The 13,264-nt window shown below is 45.7% G+C and overlaps 1 pseudogene; it reads left to right on the forward strand.

Annotated features, from left to right (window-relative positions):
• Nucleotides 1–5,096: 5,096 nt before the first annotated feature.
• Nucleotides 5,097–6,854, forward strand: LOC122708117 (annotated as a pseudogene).
• The last annotated feature ends 6,410 nt before the right edge of the window (nt 6,855–13,264 follow it).

Below are 13,264 nucleotides of genomic sequence, written 5' to 3' on the forward strand. Positions count from 1 at the left end.
TGTCTCCTGGATCACAAGCTGAAGTGTCTGGGCATTGTTGCCAAGTGATGCTGGCCACTGTTTGGCTAAGTCTAAGCCACCAGGGTATCCCTTTAAGAAAAGGCTGCATGGGGGCAGGGGGCGGGGGTGGAGGGGGCAGGAGAGGGGAAGTGTGAAGGCTTCCAAGGTGAATTCCTTGAGTCCCAGTTGTGAACTCACCAAGAACAGGTGCTAAGAGGTCCAGGACCACACCTTTCATTCATGTATTTGTTCATTCAATAAATATTTGAATGACTCCATATAAATATGAATTTGTACCCCTGATCCTGGGTCTGGAACAGAGGTAAGGATCCAGCTGTCCCCAAGTTACCAGCTTAATTCATGCAGCCCATATTGCAGCCATGCTCAGAAGGTACCTGCACGCCAAGAGATCAGCACGATACTGAAATTGTCCACAGGGTGAAATGTTCACTCATTTCATGACCATTTACAGAGCATTGTGAACCAGGCATGGCCTAGGTGTGGGGAACAGGAGACTGCCAAAGACTTCAACTTTCGCCCAGCTCACAGCCTGGAGCAGGGAAGAGAAACCAACTATCACAATACCTGTCCTATAGAGTGTGTGACTGGGCGTCCTGGGACCACAGAAGAGGGGGAACCAACTCTCCATCTGGCATCACGAGGGCTTCACAGAGGGAAACATCTGGGCTGGGTCTCAGGATGTGCAGTTTTCCAAGCAGAGAAGGGAGAAGCCCAGCCCATTTGGTAGAGCAGCAGGAAAATGAGAATCCCAGATTTCACTCGCTTTCATTCATTCATTTCATTCCCTCAGATTGCCAAATCAGTAAGAGGAAAATTGTAAACAACCTGCAATGACCAGCAAAAAAAAAAAAAAAAAAAAAAGACTGGTTAAATCGTTGCACTACAAATGATAAGAAAGCTTGATGGTGTATTTTAGATGACCACCAAATTATAGGCAAAATTCCTTATCCTGATTGTAATGGTAGTTACATGACTACATGTGCTGATCAAATCTCACACAACTGTACATTTTCTAGATATTGTTACTTTATTATTTATTTATTTGGCTGCATCTGGTCTTAGTGGTCCACCAGGGAAGTCCCCAGAACTGTACACTAATATATTATTTATGCCTTAATTTTTTAAATGGGAAAATATTTAAAAAAATAACAAGTTACACACAAGAATATACAGTGTGAGCCTATATTAAAAAAAAAAGTTTGTGTTTAGATAAAGTATGTATTATGTAAAATTTGTTATCTTGTATCTGAAAAATTCTAAATATTATTAATCAAACTGATAAAATTTTAATGAGTTTTACATGAAATGAAATATTCTGGAAAACTAAAATTCAGTTTTAGTCTCGAGTTTATAAAAGGAAACATATGTCCATATATGAAAACATTGTTACTGTATCCAATTCTTTTATGTTTCTCTATATATGCCTGTACACAGATATTCTTGGAAAGAGTTAATGTCAGCCTGTTGGCAGTGGTTGTCTTTGAGGGTAACTGTGGGTAGTTTTCACTTTCTTCTTTGTGCTATCCAGATACTTTATCATGAATGTACATCCTTTTTTATCATTAGTTGAAAACCCCCCACCAATGTTACTTTAGTAAAACCTAGGCAAGAACAAACCATGGAAAATTGCTTTCAGGAAGCTCAGATGACATTTCAATGTAGTAATTTATATCACTCAACTAAACTGTTTCCCAGAAGTATCTACCTGAAAAATATTTCAGAGGCTCAGTCAGGAAAACAAAGAGCATGGAAAATGTTTTCTCTCCAATTCTTCTATTAAAAGTCAATAAAATATTGGAGGTACAGGTGTGGAGAATTTTTTTTTTTTTTTACTGTGGCCAGAGTTGTGTTTTCACAAATGTGCCTGCCAGCTTGACTCTCCAGATGATGTAGATGTCGGCTTTGAGTGTGGCCTGGGCCACCTCCCCTGTCTAGAAATGTACGGGGCTCTGGAGGAGGGCTCCTGTGAGATGAGTGTGTGGCCTGGCCTCGGTCACAGAGATCTGAGTGCGTCCCAAGTCTATTAGAATATGCAAAGCAACCTAATGAACGGGTGTGTGTGTGTGTGTGTGTGTATGTGTGTTAGTTGCTCAGTCGTGTGCGACTCTGCGACCCCGTGGACTGTAGCCCACCAGGCTCCTCTCTCCATGGAATTCTGCAGGCGAGAATTTGGAGTGGGTTGCCATTTCCTTCTCTAGGGTATCTTCCCGACCCGGGGGTTGAACCTGGGGCTCCTGCATCACAGGTGGGTGCTCTACCGTCTGAAATACTACAGAAGCCCCACTGGATGGTGGCAGGCAGTTCTGTTAGAAGGGTAGGGAACATAGGTCCGAGCTGAGGGCAGGCGGTGGAGGCTGTGGCTCTCCGTTCAAGAGGAAGGAGCTGAAGCTCAGAGATGCAAAAAGCATTTGTTCAGCAGCACCCAGCTGATTTGAGAAGAGCTGGGACTGGAACCTTGAATGAACTAGGGGCTTAACTGCTGATCTAGCCACTATGCTTGTGAGAAGGAATGGTCTCTTGAAGGGACCCCCAAGGACTAAGCATTTTATCTGTGGGTCTCAGTGCTGTCCCAGGAATCCTGTCCGCTGCAGAGGAGGTGGGGGCCCTGGGCTTCACTAGCTCCATGGCTTTAACCATTAGAACCAACCCTATTTGGCTTTCCCAGGTATCCCGGCCAATGGGGTGGGAATGGGGGGTGGGGAATGGCTGGCAAACAAGGAGAAAGGAAAAGAAAGAAGACTGTTTCTGTCTATGCAGTTCTGAAAATCATTTCCCACATGGCTGCTCCTGTAGCCTTCCCACTACACACAGGAGGAAACTGAGGTCCCAGTGGCCAGTAAGCAGGGAAGATCAGGGGCCTGTGTGTTGCTGTTTCCATGGCAACTCTGTTTCCCACAATCAACCAGTTAGCTGAAGTTACATCAGAAAGAGTCCCCAGGCCCTCAAAGCTGGGGATAGAATCCCTAGACCAGTGCGGGGCCACCGAGGCACTAAGTCTGGCACCCGTGGCGGGTCTGGGAGCCTCTCCCGGTCCTGGTCTGCGACACGCCCCGCTGCCCCAGCAGTGCCAGTCACGGGGAGGCACTAGCTCCTCGACAATCTCAGGGCTCCCACACAGGCATGAAGACTTCTCTTTCTTGCATCTGTGTAATTATATTTTAAAAGCAAGTCACAAACTCCTCGCAACTTGCTTCTCTTGACAACTTCATTATGTGCTTCAGATAGAGCCAATCCAATAAAAACACCCAACAATTGGAGGAAGAAGGGTCCAGGCAGGTAGTTCAGACTCTCCAAGGGTTCAGTCTCAGTCTCTTCATCTGTAGACAGGAATAATTACAGTGGGACATTGTGAGACTCGCAGATGGAGATGAGAGGTGACTGTCCTGGCAGTCCCACTGGCTCCCTGCCCAGGTCAGTCATCAGGCTGCTCTTTGAAAGACACTTTTGCACAGTAGCTACAAATGTAGGCTCTGGAGCCTGGTGGGCTAGTTCAAGTCTTGGCTCTGCTTCTTTGTACCATGGCTGTGCATTCTTAGACAAATTGCTCGACCTCTCTGGGCCTCAATTTCCTCATTCCTAAAATGAAGATGATAGAACCACCTCATAGGGTGGCTTTGAGGGTTATGCAAGTTGGATAGGGCGATCGCTATTATTCACAGCAAATAGATGAGGAGAAAATGAAAACAGTGACAGACTTTATTTTCTTGGGCTCCAAAGTCACTGCAGATGGTGACTACAGCCATGAAATTAAAAGATGCTTGCTTCTTGGAAGAAAAGCTATGATAAACCTCAGCATATTAAAAAGCAGAGACATCACTTTGCCAACAAAGGTCCGTCTAGTCAACGCTACAGTTTTTCCAGTAGTCATGTATGGATGTTGAGAGTTGGACCATAAAGGAGGCTGAACGCTGAAGAATTAACGCTTTTGAACTGTGGTGTTGGAGAAGACTCTTGAGAGTCCATTGGACTGCAAGGAGATCAAACCAGTCCATCCTAAAGGAAATCAGTCCTGAATATTCATTGGAGGGACTTATGCTGAAGATGAAGCTCCAATACTTTGGCCACCTGATGTGAAGAGCTGACTTACTGAAAAAGACCCTGATGCTGGGAAAGATTGAGGGCGGTAGGAGAAGGGGGCGACAGAGGTTGAGATGTTTGGATGGCACCAGCAACTTCATGGACATGAGTCTGAACAAACTGAGGGATATGGTGAAGGACAGGGAAGCCTGGCGTGCTGCGGTCCATGGGGTCGCAAAAAGTTGAAAACAACTGAGCAGCTGAACAACGACAAAAATCATCACCTGAGGTGGTCCCTTTCATCCGCGCCATGCCCATCCACCGTGGAGAGAGTCAGGATTCAGCTGAGTCTTCTGACATCTCATTGCCCTTTGCCCTGCAAGGCTAAGAGAGTGACTAGACCCTAATCTCTTCAACACCACATCAGTGACAGTGCAGGCATTTGTGGGGTTTCCCTCTCTGTCATCGGGCTTCCCGAGTGGTTCAGATGGTAAAGAATCTGCCAGCAATGCAGGAGACCCGGGTTTAATCCCTGGGTTGGGAAGATCCCCTGGAGAATGGAATGACTACACACTCCAGTCTTATTGCCTGGAGAATCCCAGGGACAGAGGAGCCTGGTGGGCCACAGTCCATGGTGTCGCTAAGAGTCGGACACGACTGAGCAACTTTCACTTCACTTCTCCCTCTCAGCCGGGAGAACAGTGTGGGGAGAAAGTCTCGTGGTTCTTCTTCCTGTCTGCTCCCTGACCTTCAGAACAAGTGACTGGAAGCTGTGGCAGCTTCCTGAGGCCACAGGGGGAAGACACTGCTCAATGGCTTTCCAGGCAGGAATTCCTTCCCACAGTTTCTCAGGAAAGTTACATTTTAGCCAATCCCAAATAGTGTCGATACATGGAGACAAAGGGAAAAGCATTCTCTTTGGAGAATGAAATAGTGGACATGAAGAGGTTACTGGTTGGAATGAATTCACTGATCCAGTCAAAAGCAAGGGCAGGCAGTTCCAGAGGGGTGCAGAGTTCAGAAGCGCAGCGGAGGGGCGACCATGGCGGGAGGAGGCGGCCCGCGGGCACGACAGATACCACTTGCCGCTTGCCTCCTGTTATGCCAGCCCAGAGATGTGCTTCTTGTTTAGTAACAGGTACAAATTCCAGACCTGGAGGCTGCTCTGGTTGTGGCTGGCAGAGGCCGAGCAGACACTGGGTTTGCCTAACACAGATGAACAAATCCAGGAGGTGAAATCTAACCTGGACAACCCCGACTTCAAGATGGGAGCTGAGGAGAAGAAGTAGTTACGACGTGATGTGATGACTCACGTGCACACGTTTGCCCACTGCTGCCCCAAAGCTGCTGGCATTACCCATCCTGGCGCCACCTCCTGCTATGTGGGAGACAATACAGACCTGATTGTTGTTAGAAATGCATTTGACCTGCTTTTGCCAAAGCTTGTCAGGGTGATCTCTCGGCTTGCCGACTTTGCTAAGGAATGAGCTGACCTTCCCACCTTAGGTTTCACACATTTCCAGCCTGCTCAGCTGACCACAGTTGCGAAGTGTTGCCGTCTCTGGATTCAGGATCTGGGCATGGATCTCCAGAACCTGAAGCGTGTCCAGAATGAGCTGCACTTCCGAGGCGTGAAGGGCCCCACTGGCAACCAGGCCAGCTTCCTGCAGCTCTCCGAGGGAGATGAGCAAAAGGGAGAGCAGCTTGACAAGACAGCAACAGAAAAGGCAGGATTCAAGTGGGCTTTCCTCATCACGGGGCAGACCTACACGCGAAAAGTAGATGGTGAGGTGCTCTCTGTGCTGACTCGCGTGGGGGCATGGGTGCACAGGATTTGTACCGACATATGACTCCTGGCAAACCTCAAGGAGTTGGAGAAACCCTTTGAAAAACAGCAAATGGGCTCAAGTGCAACCCCTACACACTCAGAGCAGTGCCGCAGCCTGGCCCGTCACGGGATGACCCTTGTCATGGACCCCCTGCAGACAGCATCTGTGCCGTGGTTTGTACCCACACTCGATGACAGTGCCAACCGATGAATCTGTTTGGCTGAGGCATTTCTCACTGCAGAAAGTGAAAGTTGCTCAGTTGTGTCCGGCTTTTTGTGACCACACGAACTACAACCCACCAGGCTCCTCTGTCCCTGGGATTATCCAGGCAAGAATACTGGAGTGTGTAGCCAGTCTCTTCTCCAGGGGATCTTCCCAACCCAGGGATTGAACCCAGGTCTTCCGCATTGCAGGCAAATTCTTTACCAGCTGAGCCACAAGGGGAGTCCAAGAATACTGGAGTGGGTAGCCTATCCCTTCTCCAGCAGATCTTCCCGACCCAGGAATCAAACTGGGGTTTCCTGCATTGCAGGTGGATTCTTTAACAACTGAGCTAGGAGGGAAGTCCTTCTCACTGCAGATACTGTATTAAATACACTGCAGAACATTTCTGAAGGATTGGTGGGATACGCCACTGTAACTGAGTGGCGCGTTCTGTAGGAGCTGCCTTTCACGGCCACAGAGAACATCATCATGGCCATGGTGAAAGCCTGGGGGAGCCACCAGGCTTGCCATGAGAAAATCAGAGCGCTCATGCAGCAGGCAGCTGCCGTGGTCAAGCAGGAAGGGGGCGACAATGACGCCGTCGAGAGCATCCAGGCTGATGCCTACTTCAGTCCAGCCCACTCCCAATTGGACTGTTTACCGGATCCTTCTTTCACCAGCCATGCATCCTGGCAGGGACAGGGATTCTTAGAAAAGGAGGTGTGTCCCTTGTGAAAACCACATTAAAGTGTGATGCAGGTGAAGGCAGAATTATGTCTGTAGACTTGGAAGAGAATTAAACAAAAAACCATTGTTGGCTCTGTTAACGTTTACTGCAGAGTCATAAAAACTACTATCTAGTGCCGTATTTTATCTCAAGAATTGCTACCATAAATTAATACAGCACTTTTTTTCCCATGATGCTTTCATATTTCTTGGGTTTGCAAGGCAGAAATAAACTGCATGGAACTCTGTTTTCCACAGGAAAAAAAAAAAGCAACGACAGGAAGCGCTGTCATGTGGAGCTGAAGGATAAGGTTGCCATTCGGGAACCAGGTCAGAAGCACAGGGGCCAGAATCAGCCACCACGGAACCAGTCTGGCTTATGGCTGTGGCACATTTGTAAGCGCCTGCCCAGGGCCCTGTCTCTGCCAGGGTGAGTCATTCTCATGAATAAAGTAAATATGATTGAGTTTATACACACAGGATACTTCACACACCTGCTATGAGTGGTGTTCTAAGGAATAAATGAACAAGTCCTTAAATTGGTGATTTTAACGTGTGATTCTGTGTAAGGCTGTTAAGCTTTCTCAGGGATCTCAGTGTTCTGTGATTTGAGTCCCACCCCATAATACCTTGTGCCCACATCTCACTGTTTGAATATTCACTGTAAGCTATGGTTTTGTGAGGCAGATGAAATTTCGCCACTAAAAAAGTGGCCTCATGGAGATGGAAACAGATATTCCATGACAACTGACATCAAAAGAGTGCTGGAGTAGCAATACTCAGATCAGACAAAATAGGCTTTAAAATAAAGGCTGTTACAAAAGACAAAGAAGGACACCACATAATAATCAAGGGATAAATCCAAGAAAAAGAATAATGAGCACCTAAATATATAAGGCAAATGTTAACAGATATAAAAAGAGAAATCAACAGTAACACAAGAATAGTGGGGTACTTTCACATCCCAGTTAGATCAATGAACTGAACATCCAGAGAGAAAATCAATATGGCCAGATGAATTAAATGACACATTAGGCCAGATGGACTTGAGTGATATCGATAGTGTTCTACCTCCAAACAGCAGAATGCACATTCTTTTCAAGTGTGCATGGAATATGCTCCAGGACAGATCACAATGGAGGCCGCAAAGCAAGCCTTGGCAAATTTAAGAAAACTGAAATCATATCAAGCATCTTTTCTGACCACAACACTATGAGATTAGAAATCAACTACAAGAGAGAAAAAGCTGGGAAAAAGTGACTTTGTGAATGAACTTTGAGGACATGATGCTAAGTGAACTATGCCTGTACAAAAGGAAAAATTCCACACACAGGAGGTTCCTCGGTCAGTCAATCAGTTCAGTCGCTCAGTTATGTCTGACTCCCTTCAACCCCATGGACTGCAGCACGCCAGGCTTCCCTGTCCATCACCATCTCCCGGAGCTTGCTCAAACTCATGGCCAATGAGTCAGTGATGTCATCCAACCATCTCATCCTCTGTCGTCCCCTTCTCCCGCCTTCAGTCTTTCCCAGAATCAGGGGCTTTTCCAAGGAGTCAGTTCTTCGCATGAGGTGGCCAAAGTATTGGAGCTTCAGCTTCAGCATCAGTCCTTCCAAAGAATATCCAGGGTTGATTTTCTTTACGATGGACTGGTTTGATCTCCTTGTAGTCCACGGGACTCTCAAGAGTCTTCTCCAACACCACAGTTCAAAAGCATCGATTCTTCAGTATTCAGCCTCCTTTATGGTCTAACTCTCACATCCATACATGACTACTGGGAAAACCATAGCTTTGACTAGACGGACCTTTGTTGGCAAAGTGATGTCTCTGCTTTTTAATATGCTGTCTAGGTTGGTCATAGCTTTTCTTCCAAGGAGCAAGCGTCTTTTAGATGAGCTAAATCCATAAAGACACAAAGTAGGGTGGTGGGGACCCAGAACAGGGCTTTGGGAATGGGGAGCGAGTGTTTAATGGGGACAGGTTTCCAGTCCAGGAAGATGAAAATGCTCTGAAGATGGGTGGTGGGGATGGTTGTACAACAATGTGAATATAATTTATGCCACTAAGTTATACACATAGAAAGGGTTAAGGTGGTAACTTTTATGTTCTATATATCTTATCAGAATAAAAAAAAGCAACTGGTACTCTCCTTTTGCTCAACCTGAAGAATGCTTTGGACTCCTTAATATCTGACTAACATCATCAAGTGAAAGAAGTTTTACAACTGGAATATTTGTTATGAAACAAAGGCTCAAGACTGTCAGACAGAGCAACTGATCTTCTAAGTATCATATATTTGTGGAATTATCTTTAAATTTTTGATCATTTATTTTTTAAATAGAAGAATAGTTGATTTACAAAGTAGTGTTAGTTTCTGGTATACAACCAAGTGATATATATATATAAACTTTTCCTTTATAGGTTATTACAAGATATTGAGTACAGTCCCCTGTGGCATACACGTAGGTCCTTGTTGTTTATCTATTTTACATATAGTAGTGTGTATACGTTAATCTCAAACTCCTAATTTATCCATCTCATCTTTCCCCTTTGGTAACCATAAATTTATTTTCTTAGTCTGTGAGTCTCTTCCTGTCTTGTAAATAAGTTCCTTTGTATCATGTTTTTTAAATCCCACATATAAGTGATATCATATGGTATTTGTCTTGCCCTGACTTAACTTCACTTAGCATGACAATCTCTAGGTTCATCCACGTTAAAACGATTTTTAATTGGCATTTGTCATTTGCTAATAGTCCCTTCTTTTTATGTTTTCTGTTATCCAGTGTCTGCATCAGATAGAGATCCTTTCCACACACTATTAAAATATGCAGTATCATCAAAATCTATTAGTTTATGATAATCAAAAGCCACAAGTACATGATTTTTTTTTTTTTTTTTTACAGAAAACCTCTGAACCTGCTTATTAGGGTCCATCATTATTGAAATCATATAACTACAGTGCTTGGAGAAATACAGGGTAATTAGGGTTTGGGGAATTCTAATACCTCGTTCCCAAGTCTCAAAGATGAGTATCTGTTGGGAATTTGGACACCGTGAGTGCTGACTTAGGAATGAGGGTAACAACGAGAGGCTGTGCCAACCAGCACCCGCCCCCATGGCCCCGGGAGGCAGAGCAAGAAACGGGTGTGTTGTCTGAGCTCCTTCCTTGAATGAGTGAATGATCTCATTGCAGTTGGGAAAGCTTTTTCTTTCTCCCCGACACCTCCTTAAAATCACTCTAACTTTGACAACTGAGACATTGCCATTTTTACCCATTCCGTTCATTTATTCAATAGACGTGATCATGTTGAGCCACTTTACTCCAGGCACCAGGCCAGGCGCTGGAAATACATCAATAAATCAGGTCGGCAGGCTGAGTATCCAGGCAGAGAAACAGATGAGTAAGTGAAAAACTGCATCTGGTTTGAAAATCGCATGTGCTGTGGCCAGGAATGGCTCTTGAGACGAGCTCACATCGGTTGGATCCTCCACACTGAGATGCAGCGTTGAGGTCGCCCCATGGCCCAGAGCTCCTCTCTGCCCTTCTGCTCCCCTGACCCCTACCGTTACATGGGGAGGTCAATAAGCTTCCATGGGGGAGAAGCCAGAAAGAGGTGGACAGACGTGCAATCAGCATTGACCAACTGATGCGCCCATGTATCAAGCTAAGAGCTCTTATGTGCATTTTGGATCTTTGCCTTGGACTGCCTGGTGTCCATCTTCACCAAGTTAATTAGGAATCAGGGGCTTGGTATTTCATGCAAAAAAAAGGGGGGAGGGGAAGACTGAAAAACGTTTTGCTTGAGATTGGCATGTATTTTAGTTCACTAGGGCTGCTGTAACAACATTTCACGGCCTCAGGAGGCTTCCACAGCAGACATCCACTGTCTCCAGTCCTGGAGGCTGTAGTCTGAGCTGGTGTGAGCAGGACTGGTCCCTCTGGAGACCTCTCTCTTTGGTGTGTAGACGGCTGTCTTCTGCCTGTGTCCACACAGGGCCATCCCTCTGCGTGTATGTCGTGCCCTAACCTTCTCTCCTTATAAGGACACTAGGCCTGTGGGATTAGGACCCACCCCGGTGACTACATTTTACCTTAATCAACTCTTGACTGTCCCCATCTCCAGATTCAGTCACATCTGGGGTGCGGCGGGTCAGGACTCCGGCCCATGATTTGGGGAGGGACACAGTTCTGCCCGTGACAACGGGCCTCAGCGGCGTCCATGGCCATCTGTGATGTAGATCCACCGGCCATCTCCCCACCTGCAGGGTTAACTTCCTGCTTATCACATTTCCATTTACAAACTCTGAACATTGACTAGTCTAAGCTGGAACGGCCAGGGCCAGCTCAAGGATCACAACATACCTTTTACCCCATTGAGAACATTGTTTTAAAAATGATTTTAGCAACTAATAATGTTATGTATCCTTCAAGGTAGGCTTCAACAGTACGTGAACAGAGAACTTCCAGATGTTCAAGCTGGATTTAGAAAAGGCAGAAGAACCAGAGATCAAATTGCCAACATCCGTTGGATCATCGAAAAAGCAAGTGAATTCCAGAAAAAGCATCTACTTCTGCTTCACTGACTATGCTAAAGCTATGCTATGCTATGCTATGTTGTGTGGATCACAACAAACTGTGGAAATTTTTTCGAAAGATGGGAATACCAGACCACCTTACCTGCCTCCTGAGACACCTGTATGCAGTTCAAGAAGCAAGAGTCAGAACCGGACATGAAACAACAGACTGGTTCCAAATTGGGAAAGGAGTAGATCAAGGCTATATATTGTCACCCTGCTTATTTAACTTATATGCAGAGTACATCATGAGAAACGCTGGGCTGGAGGAAGCACAAGCTGGAATCAAGATTGCTGGGGGAAATATCAATAACCTCAGATATGGAGATGACACCACCTTTATGGCAGAAAGTAAAGAGGAATGAAAGCCTCTTGATGAAAGTGAAAGAGGAGAGTGAAAAAGTTGGCTTAAAACTCAACATTCAGAAAACTAAGATCATGGTATCCGGTCCCATCACTTCATGGCAAATAGATGGGGAAACAATGGAAACAGCAACAGACTTTTTCTTGAACTCCAAAATCACTGCAGATGGTGAATGCAACCATGAAATTAAAAGATGCTTACTCTTTGGAAGAAAAGTTATGACAAACATAGACAGAATATTATTAAAAAAAAAAAAAAAAGAGAGAGAGAGAGACATTACTTTGCTGAGAAAGGCCCATATAGTCAAAGCTATGGTTTCCCCAGTAGCCATGTATGGATGTGAGAGTCGGACTATAAAGAAAGCTGAGTGCCAAAGAGTTGATGCTTTCCAACTGTGGTATTGAAGAAGACTCTTGAGAGTCCCTCGGACTGCAAGGAGATCCAACTAGTCCATCCTAAAGGAGATCAGTATTGAATATTCATCGGGAAGACTGATACTGAAGCTGAATCTCTAATAATTCGGCCACCTGATGCAAAGAGCCGACTCATTGGAAAAGACGCTGATGCTGGGAAAGATTGAAGGCAGGAGGAGAAGGGGGCGATAGATGATGAGACGGTTGGATGGCATCACCAACTCAATGGACATGAGTTTGAGCAAACTCTGGGAGATCGTGAAGGACAGGGAAGCCTGGATTGCTGTAGTCCATAGGGTCGCAAAGAGTCGGACACGACTGAGCGACTGAATGACGAACGACAATAAATATGTAATGTTATTCTCTCCCCTCCCTCCCCAAATAAAGACAATAAAATTTTTTTAAAATGTATCTGGAGGAATTTCCCTGGCGGTCCTGTGGTTAGGACTCTGTACTTTCACTGCTGAGGGCCCTAGTTTGGTTTCTGGTCAAGGAAATAAAATCCCCCGAGCCACGCAGCCACAAAAAGAAGAAAAAAAGCCCAGAATCCGGAAATACCCGAGATTCTCATTTTTAAGTTACGTCCCCACTTTTTAATTATATCCTTACTACCACACCTGAAGAATATCTGGAGTCATTTCTTTCTACCTCATTGGTGGAGCTATAAGGTGTTAATGACCATTTGCCTTTCTTTGTGGCTGGAGGCAGATATGTTTATCCTGGCTTTTAGTTTTGTCTAATTGTGTGTGTTTATACCGTGTTTAGGGCTTCCCTGGTGGCTCAGATGGTAAAGAGTCTGCCTGCAATTTGGGGGACATGGGTTCGTTCCCTGGGTAGGGAAGATCCCCTGGAGAAGGGAATGGTGACCCACTCCAGTATTCTTGCCTGGAGAATTCCGTGGACAGAGGAGCCTGGTGGGTTACAGTCCATGGGGTCTCAAAGGACTGGACAAGATTGGACGAGGCACCTGTGATTTTCTTGTGCCGCACTGATCTTCACATCCGATGCTTATTGCAGGCCACTTCTCTGGAGGACATGCAAGTGTAGCTCACAGTAGTAGGTTGAGTCCGACGTACGAGGCAGACTTGCTTCCCGTGAACGGAGCCTGGACC

Source organism: Cervus elaphus, chromosome 2 (assembly GCF_910594005.1).
Source record: "Cervus elaphus chromosome 2, mCerEla1.1, whole genome shotgun sequence".
In the NCBI taxonomy this organism is placed as follows: domain Eukaryota; kingdom Metazoa; phylum Chordata; class Mammalia; order Artiodactyla; family Cervidae; genus Cervus; species Cervus elaphus.